Below are 11,712 nucleotides of genomic sequence, written 5' to 3'. Positions count from 1 at the left end.
TGAGAACTGAACTCGAGTCTTCTAGGAGAGGACCAAGCACCCTTAACTGCTGAGCCATCTCTCTAAGCCCCTCATTCTTTTTTTTTTTTTTTTTTTTTTTTTTTTTTGGTTATTGTTGTTTTTTCGAGACAGGGTTTCTATGTGTAGCTTTGGAGCCTATCCTGGCACTTGCTCTGGAGCCCAGGTTGACCTCGAACTCACAGAGATCCGCCTGCCTCTGCCTCCTGAGTGCTGGGATTAAAGGCGTGCGCCACCAACGCCCGGCTTCTTAGCCCCTCATTCTCTTACTTTTTTTTTTTAAAGCCCCCAAAGGTACTTGGAACTTGAGACACCATAGAGTTTAGCTGGCTTTGACTCAAACACTCACCCGCTGTGAGACCCTTGGGAAAGAAACTGCTCCTGTCTTGTAGGAGGCTTTCTTGAGTCACCAACCCCCAAATCATGATACGAAGACTTATTATTATGAATGTGCAGCCTTAGCTTAGGCTTGTTTCTAGCTAGCCTTTTTTTTTTTAACCTAAATTATCTCATTCCTATTAACCTATGTGCTGCCCCCAGGCTTGTTTACCTCATTGATGTACTGTCCATCCTGCTTTCCTACTTCCTCCGTGTCTGTTTATCTGTCTCCCAGCTGCCTGGCTCCATTTTTCTCTCCTCTCACAAGCCCCCCCATCTATCCTCTACTACCTGGCTATTTGGTCTTTCAGTTTTTTATTAGACCAATCAGGTGCCTTAGGCAGACAAAGTGAAACAACAACACTCTTTGCATAGTTAAATAAATGCAACATAAACAAAAACAATGCTTCACATAGTTAAACAAGTATTCTGCAATACATCTTTACATAGTTAAACAAATATTCTGCAACACATCTTTACATAGTTAAACAAAATCCAGTACCCTCTGGAATTTGGGTTTGTTTTCTGCACAATGGAAAACACTAGGCTGTAAATACCCGGGATAAAGAAAATAATGTAAGTGAGGTTCTTGCCAAGCACTAGCATACTGTAGGCCTTCTAAACGAATCTGTCCATCATCGTCCACAGAATAAAGCAACTATTATCCACTCATAACAAGGAGTGGTGTACAGATAGATGCTTTGATAGAGATGCCACTGACAAACACCTGCCAAGCAAAAGAAGCTTGGCACCAGAGACTACACAACATAGAAGGTCCTGGGATAGGCAAATTTACAGAAAAAATAGAAGAGGCACCAGGGGCTTGTGGGAGGCGGCAGGAGTTCTTGTTTAATGATCACAGAATTCCTATTGGGCCAATGAAGAAATTCTGTAATGGGACAGTGGTGATGGTGTTATAACTCGGTGATTGTGGCTAATGCTCCTGACTTACATGTTGCGTCCACCCTTGACCAGCAAGAATGACGCAACACCGAGGAACCTTCTTCTCACAGTTTATTCGGGAACCTTGCTTTACATGGAATGGCGGGTAGAGGAAGACAGGGCCTGATATAGTCTACATCTACCAATCACCTAACCCTACGTGGCACGCCAGGATAGGTTGTCTCCAAGCAGATACATGGCCTTTACCAAAATAGGAGTAGTTTACCACACAGAGCACTCGCTGTCGGGCTGGCGGAAGGTGGAAACCGGCGCCATCTTTTGGGCGCAGTACTCTGCAGCTCCCTACAGTTCCCCCTTTTGGTTTTAATATTATAGGAGTAGCAGTATCTATCTGTTGTCAGAGTTCAGTCATCTCTGTCTTAGGTTCAACCCCAGTGTCCCTATCTTACCCGTCAAAGAGTCACTGTGTCGCCCTCACAGGCTCATGTCTTAGGTTGAAGGGAACACATGTATGCTTATTCGCTCAGCATGAGGGTAGGTGCCCGTCATTGAGCATGACTGATTCAGATACGCATCACTCACTCAGCAAGGGCGAGACAGACACCTATTTGTCTGTCAGCATGGATAACCATGCTTGAGGGATTGTCCTGCTTCCACAGCAGCAAAGGCCTGTACCAACATGGCAGCTTGGGATTTTTGCGACTTCCTGATCCTGCATAGGCACCACAGGCAAACAAAAATGGCTAACAACATCATGGAAAGCATAACCCCCACCCCAGCCCATTCCTTAACTAAACTAAAGGCTTGCTTAAGAGTAGTTAAGAGGGTATTAACAGTGGGCAGGCTCAGGCGTGTAGCATTCACGGCAACAATCTGTTGTGTTAAGGTATCTGTCAGGTTCTCGAACTGTTGACTCCAATTTCCCTGAAGGTAGGCACTCAGCTGCCAACTCAGGTTGCTGTTCTCGGTGAAATTGTTGGCTATCCTGGAGGTGATACATAAAGAAGAAAAGGAATGAATGCATCCTATGGAAGTTAAGGTTACTAAATCATCCACCTGTTCCTGCAACAGGTCCACTCTTTGGTTTAGAATGCCAGCTTTTAAGTGGCCATCAATAGATCTTAAGGTAGTTAATGTTGTGGCTGTTTTTTCCACAATGTCATTGACTGTCTCAGCTGATTGGACCTGAGCAGCCATGGCAACGGCAGCAGTCGTAGCCGCTGCTGCAGAAAGGGTTATGGCAGTAACCAATGCTGCAGTTATGCCAAAATCCCGTTTGGTTCTGATGATTTCCGTAATGGGAAATGTTCTTGTATCCACTTTAATCGGAATAGGAACATACATTGGAATCCTCATCACTACTGCTGTATTAGCAGAACCATTCCAACATTGACTAGCAAAGCAGGAGACGTCAGTCAAATTGCACAAGATCACTTCTTTGGTAGATTAGTAGCATTAGAGAGCGGAAAGAAAAAGGGAGCTTTTAAACATACTGGGCTAGCTGGAACAGTGAAATTATCCAAAGTTTTATGTATTGATAGATTCTTAAGAGAAGGTCCCTTCTCATCCCTAGTACCAGAAACATTAAGAAGTCTTATGAAGAGATTCTGGAGAACCATAAAAGATTCAAGGAAGTAAATGTTCCACGCTCGTTGGAGAGTACCCATTGAAACCATGGCCAGGTATTTTTACTGCCTGTTCTTTGGGAACCTCCCTGAGTTAGGTTATACTGTTACCTGCCAAGAGGGGGAGTAAACTCAAAACCAGGAGCTATCTGTTTAAGTTTGTGGTCCGGACTCTGACAGGGCGTCCAATGAGGAGGATACCCTCGATTGGGTGCACAATAAGGCAAGACTTGTCGAGCAGTGGAGTTCTCTTGACTAAAGCATGAATTTGAGGGTCGGAGCCCCTCCATCAGCATCAGAAGTGTAGTGATATTTACATCCTTGGTCCCATTTGTACCAGTGCCGGAGCCAGAACTAGCGGCTGTAGTAATCTGGGTCAGGACTCCGGTGAGCATAGCGCTCAGATCTGGTTATGAGTAAGGGGGTCAAGCCAATTGCCAACAGAACCATTTTTCATCCAAATGCATGGGTTAGAATTATTAATAAGGGAGAAGCATAATGCTCCATGGAGAGAAATATTAGTGGCTGAATACTGGGCAATGTCAGGCTCTAAATTTACACAAGGCAAGCCCAATTCACAACTAGTAGAAAAGAAAACGGGCAAAACTTTAGATGCACTATGAACAGGCAAGGGAATTGGCCACGCTTTTGCTATGGCCCACAGGATTTGTTCTCTGGCCTGGATCAGCCACGGTGTTGTCAATGTCAGCAGCAGGATCAACTTGTTTGTTGCACCGCCTCGTTAGTCTCTCTGGAATCCACACCGGGTCTTGCTGATCCTGGGGAAAAACACAAACAGAACCTCTCGCCCATGCTAACACCAGGTCCGGTCAATGCCATAGACCCGTAAGGATATCTTTCCATCTTACGTAGCCCTTCTGAGCAGGTGCCTGAGTCTGGTGCCTATCAGCAACAGAAAGGCCTTGAGAATCCAAATTTTAAAATTTCAGAGTAAAGAGAGCCAAGGATAGTTGTTCCTTTGGTGTTCTACCATGGCCTATTGCCCCTTTTTGTTTTAATAAACATTCTTTCAATGTGCGATGAGCTCTTTCAACTATTCCTTGTCCTTGGGGATTATAAGGTAGGCCGTGGTTTAATTGGAGTTCCATCTGTTTACAGAAGGAGGTAAAAGAGTGAGCTGTATAACCATTGTCAGTCTTTAATTGCTGAGGTTTTCCCCAGGCAGCCCACACCTCAAGGCAATGTCCAATGACATTGCGAGCCTTTTCCCCACTCATAGGGGTGGCATGGATGAAGCCTGAACAGGTATCCACAGACACATGGATATACTTGAGAGTTCCAAATCCTGAAAAATGGGTTACGTCCATTTGCCAAATCTTCAAGGGCAATAGCCCTCTGGGATTGACCCCCAGGCTAGGGGGATGCAAAAAGGTTATACAGTGTTGACAATTCAATACTATCTGTCTAGCCTCCGCTCGAGATAGCTGAAACCTTTGCTGCAAAGTTTTTGCAGATACATGGAATTGTTTGTGAAATTGCTGCGCCCGCTCCACAGCGGAAGCGAAAAATACATATTCCCCTCTAGTACAGTGATCTATGATCTCATTGCCTTTTGATAGAGATCCAGGCAAGTTGGTATGAGCCCTAATATGTTGTATAAAAAATTTCTGATCGAGACGCCAGATCAACGTTTGCAACTCCTGTAAGAGTTTGCAAACTGTATTATTAGGTTTGATAGGTCCTGCAACCTCCAGGGCCTTAACAGCATTCACAACATATGCTGAATCAGAAATTAGATTAAAGGAGAACGGGCAATTTCTAAACACTTCAAGAACAATTTTACATTCAATAATCTGGGGGGAGCCAGGCTGATACTGAAATTGCACTGGATCCTGATGCTCTATCATAGAGGCTCCACAGCCCATCTTGGATCCATCAGTGAAAATGTTTGTGGCTCCAGCAATAGGAGCAGCTGCAGTCATTTTAGGAAAAATGACCAGATGTTCTTTAAAAAATGACATTAGAGGGTGTTTTGGATAATGATTATCTATTTCTCCTGAAAATCCACAGCGCAGAATGGTCCAATCATCCACAGTTCCACAAAGAATCTTAACTTGTTGATCAGTATATGGGATTATGATCTTATTTGGTAGTATCCTAAAATATTGAATGCATTGCTGTATCCCATTTTGAGCCAAGTCAGCAACTGCTGCAGGATAATATTCAATAGTTTTTTCCTGGGGAGGATTTAGAATAAATCCATAGTAACGGACCATCTTGCCACAGCAAAGCTGTAGGCTGGGAGAATGTTGGGAGCACACACAAAAGAATATCCATATTTTCTATTAGCCGTTTAAGGCTGGCATTTTGTAATTCTGTCTCCACTTTCTTTAAAGCTTCTCTGGCTTCAGCAGTTAACTGCCTAGGTGAATCTAACGCTGAATCACCATTGAGAATATTATACAATGGTTTCAACTCATAATTAGGTAATTTTAAATAACACCTTATCCAATTTATATCTCCCAACAACTTCTGAAAATCATTAAGAGTTTTTAAATTATCTTTTCTAATCTCTATCTTTTGTGGAATAATTGTATGAGGGAGAATCTTAGCCCCTAGATAGTTAATAACAGTGTCCTTTTGTACCTTTTCTGAGGCTATGACTAAATTATGCATCTCAAGCAATTTTACCAATTTTGCATACGCCTTATTGAGCGTTTTATCATCTTTGGCAACCAATAAAATATCATCCATATAATGAACACATCTAATCTTTGGAAAGTCCACTCTTAAAGGAGCAATAGCTTCTGCAACAAACAACTGACACATAGTAGGACTATTGGCCATCCGCTGTGGCAACACTATCCATTCATACCTTAGATCAGGTTGTTCATGATTACAAGAGGGCAGTGTAAATGCAAAGCGCCCTGAATCCTTGGCACACAAAGGTATGGAAAAGAAACAGTCTTTAATATCTATAGAGATAATAGGCCATGATGCAGGTAAAGAGGTTAAAAGTGGAAGACCACGTTGCACAGGGCCCATAATTTGCATCTGCTGATTAATAGCTCTAAGATCATGAAGCAATCTCCATAGTAACAGATTTTTTCTTAATGACAAAAATAGGAGTATTCCATGGAGATACAGAGGATTTTATATGCCCCAGATCCAGCTGCTCCTGCACTAGAGTCCTAGCAGCCTCCAGTTTTTCAGAGGAAAGTGGCCACTGAGGAACCCATACTGGCTCCTCTGTTTCCCAGGTAATAGGAATACCTCCCCCAGTGGCCCCTAGGAAAAACCCAGACCTAGATTCTTTGGTCTCGGTTGTGGAATAATAGGACTAGTTCGACCCTGCAGATGTTTTCCGAGGCCTCGACCTGGGACATATCCCATTCGTTTCATGATATCTTGAGATGTTTCTGAGTATTCATTTGTGAGTTTAAAACCCATATCCTTTAACAAATCTCTTCCCCATAGTGAAATTGGTAAGTCTAACACATAAGGCTGCATGGTCCCTGAATGCCCTTCCTGATCTTTCCAAGGCAATTGTCTAGCACTCATATCAGGAGCCTTAGCATAGCCCAAACCTTGTAGAGTTTGAGAAGAGACCTGTATAGGCCAACCAGAGGGCCAATCTTTGGTGGCTATGATGCTCTTATCAGCTCCAGAATCTAGTAAGCCTAGGATTTTCTTACCATTCACTATTAACTCAAGGGTCGGACGTTGATCGAGGTTTCTAAAGCTAGGAAAGTTAAGTTCGATCCAGTGGAACCAAAGCCTCCCTCTCCTATCTCTCTGGTTTGAGCTGGAAACTTATCATGTAAACTTGGCAAAAGCAGTAGCTGTGCTATCCTGTCTCCAGGAGAAATGGCTGTAATCCCTCTAGGAGATTCTACCATGATCTTTACTACACCCATGTAATCAGGATCTATAACTCCAGGATGTACTCGTAGACCTTTCAAGGCTGCAGATGATCTTCCTATAAGCAGGCCTACTGTGCCAGGCTCAAGGGGTCCCTTAAAATCAGTGTCAACGAGCTGGACCCCCATTCTGGGAGTTAATACGAGTCTGGTGGTGGAGCGTAAGTCCAGCTCCGAGGAGCCTGTAGTGGCTCTCCTCGGTCTCTCAGATGTCGAAGAGAGGGCCAGGTTTTGGGACTCTGCTCCTGGTTCTGATCCTCCATGGCCCCATATATTTGTGGGTCCTGGGGTCGTGGGCCCCTTCGTCCATTTTTTGGACGAGCTCCTCCATACCCCTGAACAAGAGGCTGTCCACTGATGTCTTTTACTGATCTACAATCTTTAGCCCAATGATTTCCTTTTCTACATCTATGGCATAAGCCAGGTTGCTTACGGCGCGGGGTAGAATTATTGACTGTAGTATTTCCTCCTTCTGGGCATTGCTTTCTCAAATGCCCTTGCTTGCCGCATTTAAAGAAAGCTCCTGAACTTCCGCCTTTCTTAGTTAATTGCATCACAGCAGCTGCTAGGCCAGCATTGGTCAGTGGACCCCCGAACTCCCTACAGACCTTCATCCAGACCTCAAGGCCTTTACCTTTATATGGAGTTATTGCAGCCCTACACTCCTTTGTACATTGTTCATAAATCAGCTGTTTGATCAAAGGCATAGCAGCATCTGGATCCCCAAACACTCGTCCTGCCGATTCTACCATTCTTGCCACAAAGGCTGAAAAGGGTTCCATAGGACCTTGTAATATCTTTGTAAGATTTCCACTGACCTCACCTTTGTTGGGCAGAGACCTCCAAGCCCTAATGGCTATTTGGTTAATCTGATCATACACTTGAGGGGGATATCCTGTTTGTTGCTGTGCAAAACGTCCTTGACCAAGAAGCATGTCCACATCCCAGTATTGATTACCAGCCGAGCGATTAGTCGCACTTTGGTCAATGGCAAGTTCAATTTGGAAAGCTCTCCAATCTAAATATTGTCCTGGCGATAAACAAGCTCTTACCAAATTCATCCAATCACTAGGTGTCATACAGAAGCGAGTGAGTGCTTCTACCTGAGCAATTGTAAAAGCTGCCGTCACCCCATAGGTGCGTACCGACTCTGCCAGAGCTTTGACTATTTTAAAGTCAATAGGCTCATGATATCTCTGTTGGTTACCATCTGTAAAAACTGGATAAGCCAGTGGTTGAGCAATCCGGAACTCAGTGCGAACAGTACGCCACACTTCCGGACAGAAGGTGGAGCAACCAGGAGCTCCTACTGCTCACAAGCTCCTCTTGTGAGCAGTAGGGGGGAGGAGCAATAGGGCGGTGCCCTTGCTTTACAGCTGCCATTTTAGGGCACTGTTTTTTCTGGTACCTTTAAGGAATGTTTTTCCATGAGCTCAATAATCTCTCCCTCCTCATCCTCCGTGAGGTCCTCATCCTCACATATATCCCACTCTGATTCTATATCCTCTCCTGGTTCTTTTAACTCCTCCCTCAACTCTCCTAGAGAAGGATAGACTCACTTCTTATTCCCTTTCCGTTTTTCCTTTCCTCTCTCACTTTCTGACTGTTCTGATCTTTCTTCTTGAAGCATTTCAAGGGCAGCTTGTCCATTCGCTATAGCTTTCTTATTTCCCTCTTGGTCCTCTAGACAGCTGTGTACCAGTCACCATACCGCCTGAACACACGGCTTCAATGTTCCTTGTTCCCAGGCAAAATCCAGGTCTTTCCCTAACTTATCCTAACTAGCCACCGTGAGATTGCCCGAATCCTCGAACCAGGGTGCAATGGCATCAAATTCATTCAGGAACCTCTGCAACGTGGCTTTAGTTAACCTTAAATTTTTAGAATGAAGCAGCTCTTGAAGAGCCAGAAAAATTGGATGTGATTGTGACGATCCCATTGTGCTTTTGTCTTAGTTTGTGCGCTCCGAAGGTGTGCAAGTCAGATAACACCACCAAAAAACAAAAGCCCACACTGCAATGTTAAAGAGCAGCCAAATCACCACTATAATAGTGGGGTCCATTCACTTTACTCTCACTCTGCAAGTTAAAGCAGGAACGAGGTGTTTTACTTTCGGTTCCCTTTTGCTTCGAACAGTCTTGCTCCTCTCCGGAGACTTTATTGCCTCTTTGCCGAGGGCTTTTATTGCTCCTTTACCAGAGACCTTATTGCCGAATTCACCACGGACCTTATTGTCCCACTTATCTTGGGAACTTACCGGCGCCACCCCGACTATGAGAAGTTCTGATTCCCCGTACGGGCCACCACTTGTCGCATCCACCCTTGACCAGCAAGAATGACGCAACACCGAGGAACCTTCTTCTCACAGTTTATTCAGGAACCTTGCTTTACATGGAATGGCGGCCCCGGGTAGAGGAAGACAGGGCCTGGTATAGTCTACATCTACCAATCACCTAACCCTACGTGGCATGCCAGCTTGGTTGTCTCCAAGCAGAATTAAGAGGATACATGGCCTTTACCAAATTAGGAGTTGTTTACCACAGAGAGCACTCACCGTTGGGCTGGCGGGAGGCGGAAACCGGCGCCATCTTTTGGGCGCAGTACTCTGCAGCTCCCAACACTTACATACTTGGTAAAAATGATAAATTTTGTGTGTGTGTTTTACCACAATAAAAGTGTTTTGTTTTTTTTAAGCTCAAGAGCAATTTACTAGAGTTTGAAAGGAAAAACCAGGGCAGGCAAGCTGTAAATCTCCAAGCTGCTGGGAGGAAGGAGAAGACACGCATTTGAAGTCATCCACATGGCAGTGGGCGGCCTTTGAAAAAGGGTAAGGGGGCCTAGGGGCTGCTGCAAAGGATACATACAACAGACTCTGAAGATCCCCCACGGAAGGCCTCTCCCTCCCTGCGGAGTGGATGGGGAGAGGGAGGGGGGATGGCGGGCATAGGAGGATGGGAGGGAGAACTGGGATTGATATATAAAATAAGATTGTTTCTAATTTAAATGAAAATTTATAAAAAAGAGAAAAAAAGATTAAGGGAAGCCAGTAGTTTTGGTTGAGAAGTTTAAAATTGTGATCAGGAGCCACACTTAGTGGTGCATGCCTTTAATCCCAACACCCAGGATGCAGGAGCAGATGGATCTCTGTGAGTTAGACTCAGCCTGGTTTAGTTTCAGAAAGGCTTCCAGACCCAGTGACCCCCATAGCCATTCAGCTCCTCACAATAACATGTTTGTAAAATAAATAAAACATTATGTTAAGTGAAGGCAGCCAGACACAAAAGGTCATATATGGCTTGCCAGGATTTAGATTTGGCCTGAATGAATCTCTCAAGAGTCTGTGTGTTGTGTCAGAAGCTTGGTCCCCAGTATAGCATTGTGAGAGGTGGGGAAGCCTTTAAGAGGTGGGGCATGATGGGGGCGCTGTTACGTTGTGGGCACTGCCCCTCCCCACAGAATAAATGAATGCTGGTCTCACAAAGTGAATGAGTTAGTCTCTAGAAAGCAAGTTGTTACAAAGGTGCAAGACCAGCCCATCTCTCTCTCTGGCCTTTGTATTGTCTGTGCTTTCTTCTCATGCATGTGTCCCTAACAGAGTGTATCAGCCATGTGACAGACAAGGTCCTCACCAGAGTGAAACAGCTGTTAGCTCCATGTTTTGATTTTAAACCCTATTTGTGCGTGTGTGATCAGAGGACAACTTGTGGAGTCCGTTCTCTCATTCCACCATGTGGGAGATTGAACTCAGGCCATTAGAGTTGGCAGCAAGAGACTTTATCTTCCAGCCATCTTGCTGGCCCAGTACCATGTTTTTGAATAACCAAAAACTATACCACCTGTCAACCCATCTCCATCTCCCCTGACCCTGCTTCTCTCTTCCCCTCTCCCTTACTCTCTTCTTTCAACAGCCACTCACTATGTAGTTCAGGCTGGCCTCAAACTGGTGATCCTCCAGCTTCAGGCTCCCATGTCTGTCCTGGGATTATAAACATACTACTGGAGCTTTGGAGAGGATTTTCTTACTCTCTGTCCTTAGAGTATGGGAGAATGGAAAGGGCTTTAGATCCCTACCTTGGCAGACCCAGACCCAACCCCTACCTCCCCCAAACCAAAGACTCCTAGCTTCAATGAGGACATCTGCCTCTCCTCACCACCCTTGCATTGTTCTCTCTGGGCCAGCTTCTCCCTACTGGACAGGTGCCTACTGCATGATCAGGATCCTCTTGTCCACTGGGTAGCAAGGATTTGGAAGCAGGCCTCCTGAAACTCCTGCCCAGTGGGCTTTGGAGAGAACTGGGTGTAGACAGAGTTTCTTTCCAGCCTGGACCCACAGCCCTTAGTCCCAAACAAACACACAGAGTCTTCTATAAATTATAAACTGTTAGGCATATGGCTCAGGCTTCATATTGGCTAGTTCTCTCTTAATTATTAATCCATATCTATTAATCTGTGTATCTCCATGTGGTTTTGGCTTACTGGAGAATACCCAGAGTCCGATCTTCCTGGTAGCTACATGGTGTCTCCCTGTCAGCTCCTCTCTCCTTCCTTTTCCCAGAATTCTCCTAGTCTGGTAGCCCCACCTATACTTCCTGCCAGGCTACTGGCCAATCAGCATTTGTTCATCAACCAATCAGAGAAACATATATTCACAGCATACAGAAGGACATCCCCCATCACTTGGGGGAACAATGGAACCCATTCCTCTCCTGGGTCTGAGGCCTTGAAGAAGACAATGCCTAGCTCAGCTTGCCATATAGTTAGCTGTTAACCACAGACACCCCAACTTCTGCCCCATATACTGATAAATATGGAGTTCTTGAAAGCCTTTGGTGAGGCAGTGATGAGGGGACTTTATGGGTGAGGGCCCCAGATACTGGGTCTGCCTGGAGACCTGAGAGGAAACAAGA

The sequence above is a fragment of the Cricetulus griseus genome, chromosome 8 (assembly GCF_003668045.3).
Source record: "Cricetulus griseus strain 17A/GY chromosome 8, alternate assembly CriGri-PICRH-1.0, whole genome shotgun sequence".
Classification (NCBI taxonomy): domain Eukaryota; kingdom Metazoa; phylum Chordata; class Mammalia; order Rodentia; family Cricetidae; genus Cricetulus; species Cricetulus griseus.
Note: the sequence above shows the minus strand (reverse complement) of the source record.